General features: G+C 32.8%; 1 protein-coding gene across 1 annotated transcript in view; it reads right to left on the reverse strand.

Moving 5' to 3' along the window:
• Nucleotides 1–18,368, reverse strand: part of LOC144962869 (uncharacterized) — a 186,010-nt gene extending 167,642 nt beyond the window's left edge. Inside the window, exon 1 of the mRNA XM_078896227.1 lies at nucleotides 18,173–18,368. The gene's annotated coding sequence lies outside the window, so the exon portion shown is untranslated. The remainder of the gene's footprint in view (nucleotides 1–18,172) is intronic.
• Between the last annotated feature and the right edge of the window lie 1,632 nt (nucleotides 18,369–20,000).

Consider the following 20,000-nt stretch of genomic DNA (forward strand, 5'->3'; position numbering starts at 1 on the left):
TCATGATTATTTATAGTCCCATGACAAAGTATGACACAGCATATTCTGATGGCTGGACTTTCACATTATACCGTGTGGTCAATGAACCAGTCCAACAACAGTTTATGCTTGAAAACTAGGAAATATTGAATACTTTTCGAAACATAGTTTTGTGATCTCTTTACGGCGGAGGAAGATGGAGGTGAAGCTTCACAGCAATTGGATTCAATAGTATGATGTCACGTCGCCCAGCAACGGCGAGCACCGTAGTTCTAAACAAAGAAAATCGATACTTTTTATTCTTCATGCTGGCTAGAACTTTTCATATGTCATGTGATCAGAATGTATAAAATTCAAAACATGATCATATTTATAATGTTTTCTCCTCTGGATGCACTTTTATGCTCGTCGGAGAAATATTTCATAAGGGCGTCCGCCATTGTTCCGATAGTTTAGAGCCAGTTACTAAGTTTCTATGCGTCATTACGAGGGAAGTGACATCATGACTGTTGAAGGCTATTTTAAGTATGGCGTTATCACTAATTGTTATTGTGATCTCTACGTCATAATTTATATCAACAATTTTATTTTCCACACTCATCAGAGGAGTTAATATGGCTTTAACAATGTTACGAGAAACTATATATTATAGTTCTCGTAAATCGTTCCAAAGAGTTACCAGTATTTCTTTTTCAAAGTATGAAAATTACCAAAGCATGGGATTAGGTTGTAGAAATTCAGTGTTTGTTTTTCTTTCAGTTTTGATAGCCAATCAAAGCATGGTATTTGCCAAATGTTCCATGTATTCTGGTTGCTTGAGATGAAACATGTTTATTTCTTTGTTTTATTGAAGAATTCTCAATCAATAAAACAGCGGACTCCCGTGCCAAAGGAACAAGTTCAAATTAGGGTTACATCGGGACTTTACCTGTCCTCTCTATCATTGAAAAGTATTTGAGGAAGCTGGATTTAGTTACTTATCTGGCGGGAAGTAGTTTGCGATAGAATATAGGGAATGAGATTAGCTGAAGACAAGCGTCCCTTGATTGGACGTCACCTTACAGAGAGAACGTCAAAATGGTTTTGCGCATGCGTCTCTCTCGTCCTCGCTTTCGGTGAAGTGTCTCATGCCGCACAACCAACATGACGTTCCCTCTCTAATAACTTTTCAGCTCGTGACTTCCAATCAAGGGACGATACTCTTCCGCTAATCTCATTCCCTATTGTGCGGCTATGTAGTCTTGTGGTATGACACTAACTTTTGGACCGGAAGGTCCAGGGCTCGAGTCCTGCTCCGAGAGGGGGCATAATTGAGTCCTTGGAAAAAGCTGGTTACATACATTTTCTCACCGCATTTGGTTGCAAAATTAGTAACTGGCCGTTAATAGCGTTGGCTCTGTCTGAAAATAAATTGTAAATCGCCTAACAGGCATCATGTCTCGACCTGCATATTAAATGTTACTGTTGGCTAGTAAACCCTTGTAGGAGCTTTGAGCAACTTTAGTAGATATTGCACTATATAAATGCTCTAGTTGTATCGTCCTGTCTAGAGAAATATATACATTCCAGGTCTAGTCGACCTGTTGGCTCTTAGCATAGCAATCTTGAACCCAAGAAAGGTAGAGTAAGTCATGCCCTGAAGGAAGATCTTATTGATCCTGTCACGTATTCGTGACCCAGGTTAATAGTTATTTGAAATTGAGATTTATCTCTTTATCCATTATATAGGTTTTGTGACGTGAACAGATTAATGTATAGTTGCTTAAATGAGATTGTCGAGTCTGAGATTGATGGTCCTGTCTTTCGGTATCAGAAACGTGTTTCCCGAGTGACATTGCATTATTTCAAGCAGATTTTTATTTGAACGATACGGATGCCATTCTCGGTGAGAGAAAGCTTATTTAGTGAGAAAAATAAACCGATGTTAGTTACGGGAATCATCAATAGAAATGTATGCTACAGTGCCTGAAAAATCAAGACAGTTAAGTTATTCAGATACACGTCACACATCTTGACAATTCCAAACTGGCAGATAAAATAGAACCTGATGAAGATCTAAGCCATATTCTACCGTAATATAAAAATACAACTGTTTTCAAAATTTTGACCAGAAAACTCGTCATTCAAATAATGATGGATTTAAATGACTCTCATCCTGTCAAATATTTCGGAGTTTGAGTGTATTTTTGTCAAGATAAGGGTCATTTTAATCAAGTGATATTTGCACGATGAGTATTCTGGTCAAACTTTTTACAATGTGTTGGTATTTTTTCAGAGTAAGGCAGTATTTCGATGACGGTGGATCAAACCTCTGAAGTCTTGATTTTCACGATCGGTGGATCAAACCTCTGAAGTCTCGATTTTCACGATCGGTGGATCAAACCTCTGAAGTCTCGATTTTCACGATCGGTGGATCAAACCTCTGAAGTCTCGATTTTCACGATCGGTGGATCAAACCTCTGAAGTCTCGATTTTCACGATCGGTGGATCAAACCTCTGAAGTCTCGATTTTCACGATCGGTGGATCAAACCTCTGAAGTCTCGATTTTCACGATCGGTGGATCAAACCTCTGAAGTCTCGATTTTCACGATCGGTGGATCAAACCTCTGAAGTCTCGATTTTCACGATCGGTGAATCAAGCCTCTGAAGTCTACATACGAGCTTTGGGCACCATGTTTTATTTGATTTTGGGCGGATCAGACCTTTGATTATCATAACATGAGGAATGACAAAAAGCAGACCTGCCAATTTGAACATTTTAAAATGCGTAATCTTTAAGAGATAAAAAATGTAGTTGCTATAGTTAACTTTAAAAATCAACAGTTAATCCTCACGATTAATAAATTAATAACACTTATATATCCCTAAACTTATGAAGTCTGGCGTCAACTTTCATTTTAAATAAGTTTTATTGATTTAGAGATGCTCATGAAGTTCTGAAATAGAAGCCTAAATTTCGTAATTCTACGAATCTTTCGTAATAGTAGGCAAATCTGAATATCTGTGATGATCTTAGTTATAATTCATTCTTTTGAGTGAGCCGACGTGTACATGCATGCATGACTGACATCCAAACCCGCTTATGGGCCTAGTTTAACATTGTTTTGCGTCATTTATTTTAGATTTCCATTACAGCAATGAACCCATATGGAATTGGGTTATCAGACCTGCACATAAGCGCACGTCGGGTGAGCATATTCTTTTCATTGATTTCAGACAACTGACAATAAAATAAGTTTCAACAAGCAATCTGTGGATTTAAGGGGAATACTCTGTAAACAAACTTATACAAACAGGACAGAACAAACAAGCAGATCCTTTAAAATTATTGAGTAATCCATACCTAAGTATACTAAACAGCAACAAGATTCAGCGAATGCCCCGTTCAACAAAATTCCTCGGTCCAGTTTCAGTTGATTCAGAATTGTTATTTTGGATTAAATCATTCCTTAGAGAATCGATGGTGAGCCCGTTTAGAATTATAACAGCAACTGTTTGATAAATAGAACATAACATTCTCTCCATATTGTGTAAATTAAAAGTGGGGGCGTTTAAAACACACACACACACACACACAAACACACACACATAATTTATATAAATATATATATATATATATATATATAATATATATTATATATATATATATATATATATATAAAGTACAGCATTAAGCACCCATTTTATACGAGCTTTCTTACAATATCTTTTGTTGTGTTCATCCAGATACATTCTACAATACAAATATCTCGTCTCACAGCTAAACAAATCGATGCTGCTCGTCATGTGGATATTCTACATGGATTACGATCTGCCCGACTAATGGCTCTGATTGATATTGTAAGCGCGCAAAAGCCACCTAAGACATGTCTTGCACTGATTAAATATATTCACTTGCTTTCGTATACACTACTGGGGGATAGATGAATGAAACACCGTGATCACATTTGGCTTGATGTTTCCGTAAAAATGCTCTATATAAACGTTTATGTTTTAAAACATCAAGTGTATTCATTTCGTCACAGTAAAAAGAAAAAGAATATTATTGAATTCATCTGAGAAGTGTTAAGGATCCAGAAGTCTTGAATTGATGGAGATCCTTCGATCGGGAACTTTAAGAGATTTGATAAGGTACCTATATTTCTTTTCATGACTTTGGTATGCTATATACTAGATCAAATGTTCTGCCCCAAAGAAAACATAGCAATCTTTGTAGATATAGAGGACGTAGGGTGTATTCCTGCTCCGTTGTGTTCAAATAATATATAAATGTCATTATTCAATCCAAACGCATTTATGGGCCTAGTTTAACATTGTTGTAATGGACAATATATTGCGTCATTTTTGAGAATGAATGCATAATGAATCGTGTTATCAGACTTCCAAAAAAGTGCACGTCATATGTAGGTCATTTGATATAAAAATACAATTCATTTCTTATCTTTTATTCATGCGAAATATATTCTGGAACAATCTAGTAACTTGACTCTAATTGCTTACAATTCTTCCTCATCTTTATGAAGGTTGTGAGGACCGTCGACTAAAATCGATCCAAACCTACGCTGAAAAGCTACAAATCTGTATTATCTATTTTTATATATTCATTTATTTTATCATCATTTATTCATTTATTCAAGAAAAAGTATTCCATTGTATTTGTGAAATCATAAACCAAATGTAAGCGTCGTATTCGTCTCGAAGTAATATGTTTATAATTATGTCTAATCGTTCTAAGTATCACTCTAGCTCTCTTTCTGTCTATATTTATCTACCCATATATATATTAAAAAAAAAAAAAAAAAAAAAAATTGAGCATTTATATAGCGCAATATCCACTTAACGTGCTCAATGCGCTTTACAAGGGGTCCCTGGTCAACAGCAACATTTAACATGTAGGACGAGACATGACGCCTGTTAGGCGATATTACAATTTTTCGGACAAAGACAACGCTGTTAACGGCCAGGTACTCATTTTACACCTGAGTACGGTGAGAGAATGTGAGTAAAGAGTCTTTTCCAAGGACTCAACTATGCGCCGAGCGAGGCTCGAACCAGGACCTTCCGATCCGAAAGCGAGTGTCATACCACTAGACCACATAGCCGCACATTATATTCACCAATCTATCTATCTAACTATTTTTCTATCTATCTATGTATGCATCTATCTATCTATCTATCTATCTATCTATCTATCTATCTATCTATCTATCTATCTATCTGTCTACATATATATATATGTATATATATATATATATATATATATATATATATATATATATATATATATATCCTTCTATCTATTTATATATCAATCTACATTTTACCAATAACTGTATCAAATCATCATTTTAAAATGATTTCCTTCTTTATCGTAAATAATGTATCTCCCATCAAACTTCAAGCGTTGCACGAGTTCATCATACGGCCTACGTTATCCCATTCAACATCCTTATTGGTATTTTAAGTCAAAAGAAAACAACGTCCAAAAGAAAATGCGTGATAATTGAATTACAGAGATGTGTCTTTATTCAATCCCTTCAATAATCCTTAAAATAATCCAAACACTGTTGCGTGGATACGTCCAGTCATTCTCTAATTGAATGTCTGAGAATTGTTGACGCTGGGAGATTCCTCAGAGCATTCCATTTCCCCGTTGAAGCGGTGGAGGGTGTCCTTATTCAATAATAAATCGATATGTAGAAATCTCTGCTTCAGTATCCTACAAACAGGTATTACTGCCTTACAATGACAAAACACTTTTTGTCATTTTGGTCAGAAAATGTTTTAAATTATCTATCAATCGATTAAAATTATCCCCAAGCTGACAATTCGTCTTTAACACAAGACTATTTCAGACTCCAGAGTTTTAAGAAGCTTAAGAATAAAGAGTCTTCAGAATTGAGAATACTTCACAAGTTGGGAGTCATTTAATCGATGAATATGTAATGTGACAGAAACGTTTTTTTGGTCAATTTTTAAAAAATGTTTTATTAATGTACAATGGAGTAGCAACCTAAAAATAACATTTTCTTTACAAATTTATTTCATTTCTTGTTGATCAAATTCACAGCATTGATGTAGCGTTAGAGGTTTTGACAGAAAGGAGAGTGAAAACGTTACCGTTGTGTAACATCAAGATCTGAAAAGTGTGTTTGAATTAGTGCGGGACAAAGCAAGGAAGAAACACAAAAGATAAAAAAATCCCCAAAAATCAGTCTCCTCGACAGGGGATCAAACCTCAACTTCTGAATACTGATAAAATGGTATAGTATAGTATTATCATCATTATTGTGGAATGGAATTGTTCGTTTGATTGGTTTATAATAAAATTATCTCATTTAGCTAGACCGAGTCATTTAAGTTCCAGACTCCGATAATTTCAAACGACTCATAGAAAATACAAAAGAAAAGTAGAAGTTAAGAGCGATGAAATACATATTGAGTTGTTCTTAATCTCGGTTTTTCTAGTTTCAAAGTGTTTTCAACAGCTCTGATCTATCGTAAAATATATTCCATCATATCTAAATCAGGCTCAACTCTGTGTGTTCTTTGCTGGGAAGATCAGAAACATGTGGCATATCACAGAATTGGATCCGGTATGTCGTTTGGCGCTCTACTAATGAAGCTTTAGAAAATCCCAAAGGAAAAGCGAATGGCCACGTTTTTTAACATATATTTTGGCCTTTTTTTTAATTATGGGCTTGTTCATTACATTGTTGTAATGGACTATATTAATTTGTGTTGATTTGAAAATATATCCATTTCAAGAATTAAACCATTACAATTTCGGTTATCAGACTTGTAAATGAATACAAGTCGATTTATTCTTAATATGAAAAACTGACGTCCAAAAGTATACGATCAAAGATAAAATAAAAAATTGATTTAGACATGCTTAGGATATTTATTTAATTGAAATCTGAAAAAGCGAGTATGAAACAGAGAGGTTTTTTTTTCATTTTCAATTTCAATTTTTATTTTTCCTCTATTGAACATTCATTTTGGCGTAATACTACAATACGAGAAAAACACACGATTCAAAGACATTTTGCCAAAATTAACCTAAATTCATTTTAAACGGCGAAGAAGATTTAAAACATATACAACGCTTCGTACAATTCTGATAATGACCAAATTGTTATGGTTATTGTCTTAGTGTTATACTGAAAAAACGTCTTGATAGAATATGAGTTAACACTCTAAAGCTATCTTTTGGAATCCATAGAATCACCGGAGAACATTTGGAGTTTTAAAATACTCAAGGTAAAAAAAGATTCTAAAATAAAAATAAAACAAGCTCAAAATTGTGTTAAATGAAAAGGAATTTCCCAAAGACTTCACAGATCTATAAAAAATCATTGTAGTTTTAGTAGACTAGATACGACAAACCGATATCTAGAAAAACATGAAATTGTCACGTCTCCAAAACAGATCACAGCATACTTGAAGGAAATTACAAATTCGTTTAAATACATTTCAAAAAAAAGTAATAAAGAAATACATTCTGGTCCTTGGTGAGTTTTTGCATATCATTTTTTCTACTTTTTGCTACATTTGATTTCCTATTTATCCAGTACTTTCTTTTCTGCTGTGCTTTATTCGTTTGATTATTTTTTTAGATAATGATAAAACTTAATGAAACGGAAAATCATACAGATATGCCCACCCATGTGATATTTCAACGCTCTCCATTTAGATCTATCACGCTGCTCTCAGTAAAACATTAACGCTTGGATTGTAATGAAATCTCATGAGTATTGATAGCGTAAAATTGTCTATAATTGTAAAATCATTATGCCGTTTATGTCGCCTATATTTGTTGTTGTTTGTGTTTTTGTTGTTGTTTGAAATAGATGATAATGATGATAATAAATAATGATGATAATAATAATAATAATAATAATAATAATAATAATAATAATAATAATAATAATAATAATAATAATAATAATAATAATAATAATAATAATAATAATGATAATAATAATAATAATAATAATGCTATTTGGTTTTGTGGTATGACACTCGCTTTCGGATCGGAAGGTCCTGGGTTCGAGCCTCGATAGGCGCATAGTTGAGTCCTTGCTCTCACCATACTCAGATGTAAAATGAGTACCTGGACTTTGACAGCACTGTCTCTGTCCCAAAAAAATGTAATATCGCCGAACATGCGTCATGTCTCGTTCTACATGTTACGTGTTGTTATTAGATAGGGAACCCTTGGAAAGCGCTCTGAGCACGTTTAGTGGTTATTGTGCTATTTAAATGCTCTAGTTTTAATAATAATAACAATAATAATAATAATGATAATAACAGAAACAGCAACAATAATAATAAGTCGTTCTGGGACATTATAACACTATTCTTATGTGTTCATCCTGAATAGATGTAGCCTACTCCACTCTTCCCGGTCTTGAATTTACGCATCATATTTATAGTTATCTTTACTATTACTTTTTGTTCTTTTTGTATGCTTGTGTTTGTTTATTTATACAGTTGGTTGTTTCTTTCCTTTTGTTGGTATTTTTATTTTGGTTATTTTATCTGGGTTTTTTAGTGCAATAGAAGAAGGGTTTTGGACCGGACAGGTTCCCCATTGGGCATCGTGTTACTTGTTTTAAAATGCGATATTCATTGTTTCCATTATTAAGAGAAATCAAAAATCTTTCATGTTTCCCGGTTAGATGATCTACCACTTTGCAGCAAGGCGACCTCAATAGACTATTATATTTGAAATGTAGAGCAACAAAAACAAACAAAATTAATAAGGTCAGATTCACGTATAGAAATTTCAGCACATAACGTTAGTGGAGAGGTTAATAATGTGTTTACAAATAGGGGGTGGGTGGTGCCTAAAAGCTTTTTATTCTGGTGTCTGAGGAACGCTCCCATTACTTCGTTTAGTTTTTACATCTTTTTTTTTTTTTTTTACTGTCACATAAGTTCAAACCACTATAGTCATGCAAAAAATCGATGTTTTTAATCTTTTGTTTTGAAAGAGGCTGTACGTTTCATTTACTTTTCGTTTGCTACAGATTTCTCGAATCAAATTGTAAAAGTTCATGATCTAAAATTTTACACTGGTTACATTACCTTAATCCATTATTAAATAATTAAGAAAGTTGAACAATTATAAACTACTTACACTACTGCAACTATTACTAATACGACAACACCAACAACAACAACAACAACTACTACTACTACTACTACTACTACTACTACTACTACTACTACTACTACTACTACTACTACTACTACTATTCTACTACTACTATACTTATTATTTTATTATTATTATTATTATTATTATTATTATTATTATTATTATTATTGTTATTACTACTACCAATACTTCTACTACTAATACTACTACTACCACTGATGCTACTACTACTACTACTACTACTACTACTGCTACTACTACTACTACTACTACTACTACTACTACTACTACTACGACTACTACTGCTACTACTACTACTACTACTACTACTACTACTACTACTAAATACATAGTATTTTTTCTTATCAAACAGAAGAAATCTGAGCATTTGCATGGAAATGCAGTTTTGAACGATATTGTACATGTATAAGGAAATTTATTCATTTAAAATGAAATGTATTACGACAGATTGTGTACAACCATTGATCTACTATGTAGTAAGTAGATATATATATATATATATATATATATATATATATATATATATATATAGAAAAACACTACATTTTTCCTGTTCCTAGTATTTATTTTGAATTATAATGAGCTTGCTCTTTTTAAATAGTGAATAAAATTGTTTTTTAAAGTTTAGTTTTCTGTTATTCAAACTTCACATACATATCAATATAATTTAGAAGGCTACACGTTTACTTGTACTCATTAAGACGATCCAAATTGTTATGGTTTCACTGTGGTATCGATTGTAAATAATCTCATTCTTATACAAAACATTCTCCATTATAACAATGTTTATACACACCCATAATAGAAATTTGTAAATGCGTGTTATGTTCACGTCGATCAAAATTATGAAGTTGCCATTGCTGTTTTTAATTCACACTTTATAAAGTGAGATCACATAACGATGATTAACATTTATATTATTAAAGTTTAATTTTAGTAATATATACATAAGAACGGAGTTCATCTCACTCCAGTTATATTTTGGTGAGCTTAGAAAAACGTTACCTTCTAATATTGGATTGTCTTTCCCTTAATAACCTTCTCTTTGAATTCATTTCAAATTTGTAAATACTTTTCTTTCTACCTTCTGTCACGTAGCCACTTATTATAAAAGCTTATCGATTTAATCTTCCTTACTCACTTCTCTCAATAACTTGACGGCCAGACCACTCCACTCCTCATACCACTTATATCTTAAAGATTTATATCTTATTATCGGGGCTTGGTGGAAAACTCCATTATTTGAATCCACTATCAAGACGCCGGAACTTCAATGGTCACCTTTGCCACCATAAACTGTCGAGATTGTCGGATCCGGGTCTTGATGAAAGTACCCTTTGTCTGGATGTAGGACCTCTCAAGTCCATACAATATTACCCTCAAGGTCACAGAAGTCACATAATATTGTCATGTTATCATTTGTAAATGTGATCAGTTTTTATTTATAATAATATTCATTTAATTAGATTTAATCTTTCTATATTCACATCATCTTAAACCAACTCGTCATTTTTTAAAAGTAACTAGTAAATTCTGGGGCCTTATTTATCACATCTTTATTTTATGAATGTAGTCGAGTTAGCTCTTGAACGCTCATTCGACCATGACATTTTGGAGGAGACATACATGACACTACAAAACGGAACCATCCACTTTTGGTTGATTCTGTAATAATGTTTTGCTCTAAGTATTAGTATAAAAACCCTCTAAGAGGAAATGGACAAATATCAAGCTAATAAGTAAAAAAAATACTCCCATTTGATTAGATACAAAATATGTTATTTTGTAAAAATAAAAATTCCCTTCTGTTAAATTAAATGTCTCTATTCCAATGGTATGATTGTAATTTGATTTTACATCGATTTAAAACAACTGAGCATGATCTAAATATATTAATCGATGCCTCATTCATTCACTCTAAATGCTGCAATATGTCAAATGTCAAGCAGTGCATTTCAAATTTTAATAATATATAATTTTGTGTTTATAAACATAGTTGCGCAAATTTCAAGGTAGGTGGTTCAAATCGGTACTCCTGAACGTTTTTCGATTCCGCAGTAAGTCGGAAATGTTTCTGCCAGCCATTTCTACCAGTTTAAGATTTCAATTTAAAACGCTTCCCAGTCATTTCATATTTTTATTTATTGAAAAGAAAAACATCAGATAACCCAAATGTTTTGGAGAAAATGTTACCAGTACACGAAGGATGATAACAATTTTATTTATCCAAATCGGATGAAAAAATAATACCCCCCCCCCCCCCCCAAATCACAAAATGTGAGAGAGATATTAAATGCTTTTAGAAATATTTTAAAGGTAGGTATATAGACACGACATTTCTCTTGGTCAGCTCTGGTTATAACTTATAAGGAAGGAATGCAGTAAAACCAGTATTTATTTGTAATGACGACAAATAGCTCTTCAAACCCACCTCAGAGGAGATAGGGCTGACTAAAAGTAATGAATGCTTACATCTATGTCGCTATTTATTTAATATGAATTGACAATATCCAATGCCCTTCACGACGTTATATTTAGTCCCACCAGTAGGTCATATTAAAGACACTTTGTATGGTACCCTTTTATATACCAGCACGTTTGCAAAAACTACAATTGCATATTATCAGGTACTCATTGACACCCTGTGGCCACATTTTTACCTTCATCCATCCATCCGATCACTTATTCCGGTCAACATCGTGTGACGTGTTCACAATAAAATATAATAATAATAAATGGTCCTTTTTGACCACCGACACCAAATGTGACACCCCCAGCTTCAATCTGGTATTCGTTGTGGTAACCACATGCCGAAAGGGACGTTTTTGATTTAATCAGTTAACTGCTGTCGTACGCTGGAACAACACATATTTATTTTTAAAAGGCCAGAAAACTCGTCCTTCAAATATCGATCGATATAAATGGCCTCGCAAGTTCCCAGTTTTGAGAGTTTTTAGCCTAGACGAGGGCAGCTATGTGGTCTTGTAGTATGATTCGGATCGGAAGGTCCTGGATTCGAGCTTCTCTCGGCGCGTAGTTGAGTCCTTATAAAAGACTCTCTACTCGTATTCTCTCACCGTACTCGGGTGTAAAATGAGTACCTGGCCGTCAACAGCGTTGTCTCTGTCCTAAAAAATTGTAATATCGCCTAACAGGCCTCATGTCCGTCCTACAAGTTAAATGTTGCTGTTTTCAGCACGTTTAATGAATATTGCGTTATATAAAATCTCAATTTCAGCTCAATTTAAAAAATAGTAATATTCAATAATGAGAATGGATGTTTGTTTTTATTATTTTTATAATCTAGTTATGTACTCATTTATAATTTTATTTATATATTTTGCTTTTTTAAAACTTTCTCCTATGACTTTATTTGCTTCTCCATTTTTAATATTTTTATCTCAAAGAATATGCAATAAGTAATGTCCAATATATAGTTACTAAAGGCATTTTAGGATCACTTGGTCCAAATTAAGGCCCTTTTACATATATGATAAAGTGTAAAATATGACATTTTTGGTTTCTTAACCTTTCTTATAACAGTATATGACAATAAGGTGTTTTAATACGGGTTGCTCGCTTGTAAACAAGTCTCTGCTGAGTTTGTGTGTGTTGAACCGTAGCCATCGTTATGTTATAGCCTGACCTTGGCCTTCGTAAAGTTATGGCCTGATACTGACCAAAAAATGACGTCAAAATGCCAGTCTTTTGCCACAAAAGAAAACAAATCGTGAGTTGTATTCAATAGTTCCACCAATGAAATAACTTGTTTCCATGAGCTCTACTAACGACAACTAGGCGGTGCAAAAACTAAATAATGACGTCAAACTGCCAGTCCTTTTGGATTTCAGTATCAGGCTATAACATAACGATTGCTACGGTTGAACCCATGACCTCAAGAAGCCGGGAGACGGACTTTGGAAAGATACTACGTTTGAAACCGCTTTTTGTGGCTTGATGGATGGCGTCGACTGTATAGCGTCCCTCTCTCGGCCAGGCTCAGTTGTCGTGACAGTAAGGTCGTAGGTTCGAGCCCCAATCGCCGCGAAGAATTTATTCTCTATTGTCTTCTGGCACTTTTCTACTCACTTCAATCCCTGTTATTTTCAACATTCTTATTCCACCTTACAATATTCACCATACATACCGTATTAATAGTTCTATTAATAGTATTTGGAAAATTGGTGCCATTAGCCCCATTTTTGCCGAGATCTAATATTGATTTTTAATTATGTTTCTCTATTTTTTCTTCTCATGACTTGATATCTGAAAATGGTGGTAAAACTTACACTCTTGAAAATACTGAAACATCGTCGTATGAATTACATGTACATTTCAAAAGATTGCGATCATATTTTAATGCATCCACATCAGCCCTCACGCCCCAAATAAAACAAAAACAATAATAATAGCATAAAAATCAGCATTGACGTTTAGAACGTAGAATTTCTGAGTCTGAAGGTAAAGGTGTTTAAAGAAATAATAGTGTTAAGTTCAGTTTTATTATTTTATGATGCAATCATAATAGTAATGAAATAATATAATAATAATAATATAAAAAAATAATTAATAATAATAATAATAATAATAATATATAATAATAATTTAATAAAATAATATTATTATTATTATTATTATTATTATTATTATTATTATTATTATTATTATTATTATTATTATCATTATTATTATATTATTATTATTATTATTATTATTATTATTATTATTATTGTTGTTTTTGTTGTTATTGCTACTATTATCATTATTATTATTATTATCATATCATTATCATCATCATCATGATAAATAAACATCATCATTATTATCGTCATCATCATCATCATCATTTATTATTATTATATTATTATTATTATTATTATTATTATTATTATTATTATTATTTATTTAATTATATATTATCATTATTATCATTAATTTGTTTTGTTTATGTATATTTATTTTTACCAGTTACTGTAATCGTCATTATCATTATTATTTTTATTATCATCATCATTATCGCTTACAAAATACGTCGCATTACATTAAGACGATTTCAGAGTTATTCTTTAAGATAAGAAGTACATTCAAATAAATAATTTTGCAATATAATTAACCACATTACATGCAGAAAACGGCAACCAATCAATAATTGCCGATAGAAATGCACCAACTCAACCAATTAATCGTTATAATAACCTCAAACATTTACCCGAACATCGACTAGATATTGCAATTACTGTTTTCACTACATTTTGTAATAAGAAAATTTCCATTTGTGTGAATTATTCATGAAATAATGGAAGAAGATTTTTTAAATAAAATAATTCAGAAATGTTAATTTATTTGTATATATTTGTATATATATATATATATATAACATTGGGTTGAGAGTGTCAACACTGGCCGATTATTTGCCCTACGTTTTTTGTCGTCTTTAATCAATATTAGTGTTCAGCACTTCCAATGAGGGCTTAATAGCATCTCTAATGATAGAGAATTAAACTTATACGCAAGCGACTGGGGTTCAATTCCGCTTATTGTTATAATTTTCTTGTCATAATATTTACGTGCAAAGTACATGGAGTGAACTAGGTCATGGTTATAAGTATACGGCCAGAGAGAGACAGAAAAAAAAGAGAGAGAGAGAGAGAGAGAGAGAGAGAGAGAGAGAGTGTGTGTGTGTGTGTGTGTGTGTGTGTGTGTGTGTGTGTGTGTGTGTGAGTAAGAGAGAGAGGAGGGGGGGGGGGGGGGAGAGAGAAGAGTGGAAAGAAAGCCCATCATAATGGTATTATAGTGTTCTTGTAATTTGTTTTGCTCCCTACCATTCATAATCAGCGTGCTGCTTGTAGTGATTGGTAACATGAAACAAAAATTGTATTTTTGATGTATAAATAAAGCTTCTTTTATTTTATTCTTTGGAAATAAAAAGAACCCAACTTTGATTACTCAATAAAAACTTTATTTTCGACCAATATTAGACAATTGAAATGTCATGTAATACAGCTGTATGTAAAGTTCTTTTTCAATGTTATTTTATTTACAAATCTAAAACCTCAATTTGTTACGGGCTCATTGTTGTTAAAGAAATCCCTTCAATTATTGTCCATTACAACATGATTCTTTCATCTCTTTGTATTTATTAAACGGGTTATTTTTATCGTCCCCGATAACACAACCAGCTTGCGAGTATGTGTTATTGCACGATAAAATATAACGAGTTTAATAAATACAAAGAAATGAAAGAATACGTTTTACCCACCCCTACAAGTATGATTATTAGATATTTTGTAAACAAGGCTATGATATAAGTACTTCTATTCACTATATTTGTATCTTTCTCCTGCTTGAATGACAATAGTCCCTAAACTAAAATCGTTGGATTTGTATTCATCCACTCACAAAGATTATTTTTGATTAACAATCAGCTGTCTTTTACACCTCATTTCACACCAATAAAATATCTAATAATCTTACTTGGATGGATGGAATAATCGTATTCTTTCATTTCTTTGTATTTATCAAACTGGTAATATTTTTATCGTACACATACTCAAAAGCTCGTTGTGTTATTGGCCACGATAAAAATAACTCATTTAATAAATACAAAGAGATGAAAGAATCGTATATTAATAATCTAAGCTGTAAAAGATATGTGCACGCAGCTTTCCGACTAATGACCCGCACACAATCTTAAACTATGACGCCAAAGCTGCTATACAAGTATTGTAAAGAGAGAAATACTGCAAGATTAGTTTATTATTTTGACCTCAACTCGTAGAACTAAATAGTCGGACTTGTATAGGGCATGAGATAAGATGTACAATTCTCTTTATTAGTAAATATAATGGATGCGGTTGTAAAGGAATTACTCTAAATGAAACCAGAAGAACATTTTCACAAAATAAAATGTTTGAGTCATGGGTCAACGAGAAAATAATCTCTAGCTTTAGATTTTAATTTTGAAATTTCGATTATTTGATTTATATTTTTTTAACTGGAAAAATGAATAAAATAAACACCGAACTCGATTCTTATTTGAACCCGTAGTTTAATACTAAATAATTGTTAGCAAACCAGCTTGCTGTTGTGCTATTAAGACGACCAAAGAATGCTGAAGGAAATAATTAAACCTCGACAAAATCCCAAGGATGATAACTCGTGATGCTAACAATGGATAGAAATGTGACATTTTAGAAACAAGATACAAACCAGAACACAAACAAAGCCATCTTTAACCGTCCTCTGGTAAAACTCGTATTGAAAAGTTTGGCTAGAAAACTCGTCCTTCAAATTATAGATCTATTTAAATCATGACCCTCATCTTGGCAAAAACTCTCAATCTTGGACTTGGCGAAATCCCAGATGAGGGTAATTTAAATCGATCGATATTTGAAGGGCAAGTTTTCTGGCCAAATTTTTAAATACGTGATTTTCGAGAGTACGGCAGTTAACAGACATCATTGTATAAGATCACGAGGAGCCAAGACGATGGTTTTAATCAACGTTTTACATTTATCCTTATTCCAGCCTCCCAGACAGCAACGTATATTTAGATTTCAAAAAGTAGCGATGAAAAGAATTTTAGTTTAGAATTATTCTTTATGTATTGCGAGAGAAAGATATCTTGTTTACCTTGTACATTCTCCTCTGTTTTTTTTTTTTTTAATATCCTTAGGATATAGTGATTACCGTTATGTGTGTGTGAGGGGGGGGGGGAGATCCCGATAACTTACTTAGTAGATAATTCAAATAGCAAGCAATGAGAAAACATTAATTTGTTTTCTCAACAATGGAAAGTATCAAGATGTATCACATCTGACGGAAAGTAATTAGCAATAGAATTGCGTTGTATCTAAAGGGTAATAGGCAAGCTTTACTTGATATTACGTTAACTCACTCAATCCTAGAGATTTTTGCTACTTTTCAAAATAAGAAAAAATGTATAAAAATGAGCATGTACATAGATAGTTTTATTCAACTATCATTAACATGTAAAAATTATGAAACATTAGCATTGATACTAAGCCTATAATTTGTCTCAGAAAAATGTAATAAATAGGAAAGGGGTGGAAGAAACCCCGGGTAAACTACGGATATAGTCGGTGTTAGGGTTGAGTGAGTTAATGCTACATAAACAAGATAATTTCCGACTGCGTGGGCCATATGGTTCTGAATGTTCTTACTATGTCTAAGAAAATTCTTATTGTGCTTTTGATACACTACAATTTTAAAAAAGCTTGCAATAAATTATATATTAACGATGTGATCCTTTTGGAAAATAACTCATGGCGGTGTTATCGCATGACTTATGCATGACTGGTAGGAACTAGAAAAGACAGCCCAGGATGAGGACGATGGCGTAGGTGGTAGATGGCTTTATCAGAGAGAAAAAAAAACATTGAACTTTAATATGGCTCAAATTCCACTTAAAATACGTAAAACTTATTCACAGGAGTCCCGAGCAAACATTGTCAATTGACATGTAGAACGATAGGCTATATGACGCCTGAAAGGCGCTACTACATTTTCTTTCAAACAGCGAAACCTCTTACGGGTCAGATTACCGTTTCACCTGAGTACGGTAAGAGAATGTGAGTAAAGATCCATCTCCAAGAACTCAAACCAAAGACATACAAATAAGAAGCCTGGTGTCCTACCACACTACCATAAACCTGTTCAAAGATGTGAATATGAGAGTCACTAATAAATACCACATATTTCTATTATTTTTGCTCAAAGCGCGTTTAATTTGATATATCTAAATCAATATCCAATTACTATTTCGTAACAGTATAAATTTATCAAGTTAAATTTTATATAATCCTTTAATCTGTGTTTGCCCATGACAGTACGGTGATAGCAAACGGCCACACGAAGCTATAAATAGTATTGATCCTATGTATTCCTGTGTGTTTAAAGGTCAAACGCCCTATTAAACCCTTTAAAAATACTATTTTAAACAGGGATGTCAAAAATATTTTATTATAGTAGAAAAAAAGACTTACCTTTTTATCGTATGTTTGCGTGGTGTCGAAAACTAGGTAAATATTTACTCAACACGTACGCAAGTTAGCAATGATTTGTAGCGTTTGCAAATGAATCTTGAGTATCAAGTCAGTTTTCTGAAGATTTCCCAACAAATAGAATTTCCACGGAATGATTTTAATGTCATCCACAGAACAAATCTCGTTTTAAAGACTCAAACATCAAGACAGATTCAGTTATATTATTATCCTCGCCAGAAAAAGCGGGTGGGTTTTGAATTATTGCTCCATCTCATTCGCGTTCGATTTGTCGCGATGTTAGGATTCCAGTGGTTACTGGAACAGTATCGGCGCGAGGCGATGCGAGGTCACCAGTGGTGATTAGTGATAGGAGAGTGCGACAGTTCAACACTTTTCTTATATCTATCCATATGTTGTTGGGTGATGCAAAATGTTCATGAACATTGTTTTTGTTGTTTTTTTAAAATTATTTCTTATAAACCAGTCCTTCAAGGTCATAGGGTCCCTGGATCCGAATATGATCCAAATTTCTGTAGTATTTAACTGATGATAGCAATTTTGACTACCCATTCGATATGAAAGTAGCTTATCGCAAAGTACTAACCGATTCAACTGCGCAATCAATCCTGGATGGGCAAGGATTTAACAAATTGGACTGCAATCCGGATCAATACAGGTCCCTTTGATTGTGAGGCCAGTGTTCCATCACTGAGCTATCTAGACGCCTTTATTATAATTATCGCAACAAATTCAAACCAATGCTGTCTTGACGGACACTATAATATGTGACTCACTACCTATAATATAATTTATTATATTTGAGACAAACAAGATACCGACAAATGGATTTCAAGATACTGGACTTAAGTTGTCAAATGTTGTAGTCCACTGAATTCAAGTCAGAACTCATTAGAGGCCATTCATCTTTAGAAATAAATCGATTGTCATTTTCTTTCAATTTACTCCAGCAGACATTATAATTTATTTTGATAAAGGCAAAATTACTCATTCCTATATTATGTTCAAGGGTACAACTGCAAGGACAAAAAAAAAAAATTAAATCCTCGATGATAATTTTTTGGGGGGTATTGATATGAATAAGCAAAACTATTCCTTTGTTGACGAATCATTCAGTTTCTTTATATATATTTTCAAAACTCTTTTGAGTCTATAATTTTTTTTAATTTGCTCCATTTCCACGGGTATATCTCTATTATCGGTATTGACATAGTAGATGATTTGTTGAGAAGACTTATCCACCGAAAACGTATTCTGAGCTGGCCCACTTCTCCCCGCCCGAGTCGACCTCTTCCCATTGTCCGCGTACAAGTCCACTTCTCTCCACTTTTTAACCTTTGAGAAATAATAATTTCTTTTATACTATCAGCAAATCACTAGTTTTTATTTATTTTACATCATCCAACCGATAAATACGAGTAAAAACGAATAGTTCCTTAATTTTTGAGAATAACTTAGTGCTAGGGTTCTTTTGTGGCGAATTTTACAGACCTTTTTGGCACAGCGTCATGTTTTGTGCATATACGAGTATATATATATATATATATATATATATATATATATATATATATATTATATATATATATATAGAATATATATAACAGATATATAATATAATATAAATACCACACTTTAAATATTCAAGTCAGAAAGAAAAACGTATTATACCATTTTAGTGCTATTGATAATTCTATACAGCTTCAAAACCACTGAATATCCCAAAAGGCAAGCCATTTATAGGCGGTAAATTCTACCTTTCATGTTCACATCAGTAGACAGTATCAGCTATTGCTTGTCTGGAGCTGTATTT

This window comes from Berghia stephanieae, chromosome 1 (genome assembly GCF_034508935.2).
Source record: "Berghia stephanieae isolate SIO BIC M18660-M18661 chromosome 1, UCSD_Bste_1.3, whole genome shotgun sequence".
Classification (NCBI taxonomy): domain Eukaryota; kingdom Metazoa; phylum Mollusca; class Gastropoda; order Nudibranchia; family Aeolidiidae; genus Berghia; species Berghia stephanieae.